The following is a 3,135-nucleotide window of genomic DNA, read 5'->3' as shown; positions in this document are numbered from 1 at the left end:
TCACTCTCGCTCAGAGCTTAACTCAGTTCATGTCAATCATGCAAACTACTCTTAACGAGATAGTTAAAATGCAAAGCCAATTAATGCAAATGTTTTTGTCTAAATAACGAGTACTTTAAAAATTTGTACATGGAATGCAAACGACTTAAGCCAACATAAACTTGAACTCACAAATTTCATGTCTCGAGAAAGTGTGCATGTAATGCTTTGCTCAGAAACACATCTAACTAACAAAAATTTCTTTTCTATTCCTAGTTATTTATTCTATAAAACCAATCACCCAGATGGCAAAGCACATAGTGGTACAGGTATTTTGATACGAAGGCGTCTAAAACACAATTTTCTAGGTACATATGCTCATAATTATATGCAAGCCACATCAATATGCCTTAAGCACACAGGAAAAAATTCAACTTTATCGACAGTTTACTGCCCTCCTCGCTTCAACATTACTGAGACCCAACTTACGGATCACTTTTTAACTCTAGGTGAAAGATTTCTTGCGGTGGGAGACAACGCCATGCACACGTATTGGGGTTCACGACTCTGTAATCCAAAAGGAAAACAGCTCTACAATTCTATTTTAAATAGAAAAAATGCACTAGACGTAATCTCTCCTGGGCAGCCAACATATTGGCCTGCTGATAACAATAAAATACCAGACCTAATAGACTTCGCCGTAACCAAAGGCATAAACAAAAATTTTATCTCAACATACACTAGCTGCGATTTGTCTTCTGACCATTCTCGAGTTACATTTTGCTTACTTGATGGTCCTCAGTTATATGACTGTTCCTATAGCCTTACAAGTCCTAGAACAAACACACATACACACAAATTACAAGATAAAGTGTAAGTCTCATATTGAGGACGCAACCTCGGTTTTAAACTCAATTCTGATTTCAGCAGCAGAAAACTCCACCCCTAAAGGCAATAAAATTTACAGATTCAATAGAGTACTTACAAATAGTGACATAGAGAATTTAGTTTTACAAAAACGTAGGTTAAGGCGTGAATGGCAAAAATCTAGGTCCCCTTTAGCACAAAACTTATTTAAGGAAGCCCAAAGGAGACTTAGATCTGCATTAAGCAAGGAAGTCAAAGTCAGACAATATAACTATATTTAAAACCTATGTCCAAATGGCAAAAACCATTCATCTTTGTGGAATGTTAGCAAAGGTATATATTCTCCCATAGACTCTGATTCTCCAATAAGAAACTCTCTTGGAAACTGGGCGCGAAGTGATGAAGAAAAATCTAACGTTTTTGCTGATTATCTAAAAGAGGTGTTCCAATCAAATCCTGCAACAGGACATTATGATTTTCCTACTCAGGATCTACCTGCACCATCTATTGACATGCATATCACGGCCAATGATTTTGTGCAAATAATCACAAATAAGTTCGATTGCAAAAAGACACCGGGATATGATAATATCTCACCCATCATGATAAAAAATTTACCCCTTTTGGCTATAAATTTTATCACAAGACTTTTTAATTAGTGGAAAACATCTATGATTATTATGATTCATAAATCAGGTAAAGACCCCACGCTTGCCTCTTTATACAGGCCAATAAGCTTACTGCCATGCCTTTCTAAACTCTTTGAAAGAGCACTGCTTTTAAATTTAAAATCGTTCCTTGACGTTTAAAACTTAATACCGTCCCACCAGTTTGGTTTTAGGGAAAAACATGGAACTATTGAGCAAGTGAATCGTATAACGAATGAAATAAGACACGCATTTGAGCTCAGAGAATATTGTTCCGCGGTATTCCTCGATGTTAAACAAGCATTTGATAAAGTATGGCATAATGGACTCATATATAAGATACGCTGTTCATTACCTGCAAATGTCCACTCAGTTTTAGAATCGTATCTGCATAATAGAAGCTTTAAAGTGAAATGCAAATCTTATACTTCTAATAATTTCCCAATAGAAGCTGGCGTTCCACAAGGAAGTGTTCTTGGCCCTATATTGTATGTACTTTACACATCTGATATCCCGATAAGTAGTTCAGTTATCACCACAACGTTTGCCGATGATACGGCAATTTTATGGCGAAACAGAAACGCTGTGTTAGCTTCAAACCAACTTCAATCTCACTTATATCGGGTGGAGAAATGGTTGTCAAAATGGCGAATTAAAATTAACGAAGTAAAATGTAGACACGTCATTTTTACCTTAAATCGGAGTACATCTCCAACAATTTTACTAAACAACATTCCCATACCACAAGCAGATAATATAACGTACTTAGGTATCCACCTAGACAGACGACTAATTTGGCGCAAACATATTGAAGCCAAAAAAATTCAGATGAAGCTCCAAGCCTCTAAGTTGCATTGGCTCATTAATAGCAGATCTTCCCTGTGCCTAGAGTATAAAGTACTCTTGTATAACAGCATCATAAAACCAATATGGACTTATGGTATCCAGCTATTTGGTAATGCTAGTGCTTCAAATATTGAAATTATACAAAGAGCTCAGTCAAAAATACTAAGAATTATCACTGGTGCCCCATGGTATATTAGGAATGAAAGTATACACCGAGATCTACAAATTCCCCTAGTTAAAGCTGAATTTGATAATATAAGAAAAAAATATAATAAAAGGCTGACAGAGCATGTTAATCCCTTAGCAAGAAATCTCGCACTTCTATCCATTACTTCCCGTCTAAAAAGAACTGACCGTCCATCCGTTAATTAATATTCAACAGCTTGAAGTAAAAACCGCACCTTTCTTTTTAGTAATCTGAACCACTTTCTTAAGAAACCACCTAACATTCACTTTAATGAAATTTAACCCATTAATCTAAGTGAGGTTCGTGATATAAGGTTTACTTATTTTATTTTATTTTATACAATGTATAATTAAAATAAAAATTTGTAACATTATGTAATTAGTTATAAGATTTTACAACTTATTGTTAGTCTCATTTTAAGAGAAGATGCAATAAATAAATGTATGTTTTAAAAAAAAAAAAAAAAAAGTTCATGTGTAGAAAATATCTCTTATATTTTTTATAAAGGTTGATGTCTATATTTTGAACTATTATCAAGTTACAGACACAAGACATTGGTTATCATATTATTGACGAATAGAACGACGAGTTCCTGGATATGTTATTGTG

The sequence above is a fragment of the Teleopsis dalmanni genome, chromosome 2, assembly GCF_002237135.1.
Source record: "Teleopsis dalmanni isolate 2A chromosome 2, ASM223713v2, whole genome shotgun sequence".
Taxonomy (NCBI): Eukaryota; Metazoa; Arthropoda; class Insecta; order Diptera; family Diopsidae; genus Teleopsis; species Teleopsis dalmanni.
The sequence above is the reverse complement of the archived record's forward strand: the minus strand, read 5'-3'. Positions refer to the sequence as shown.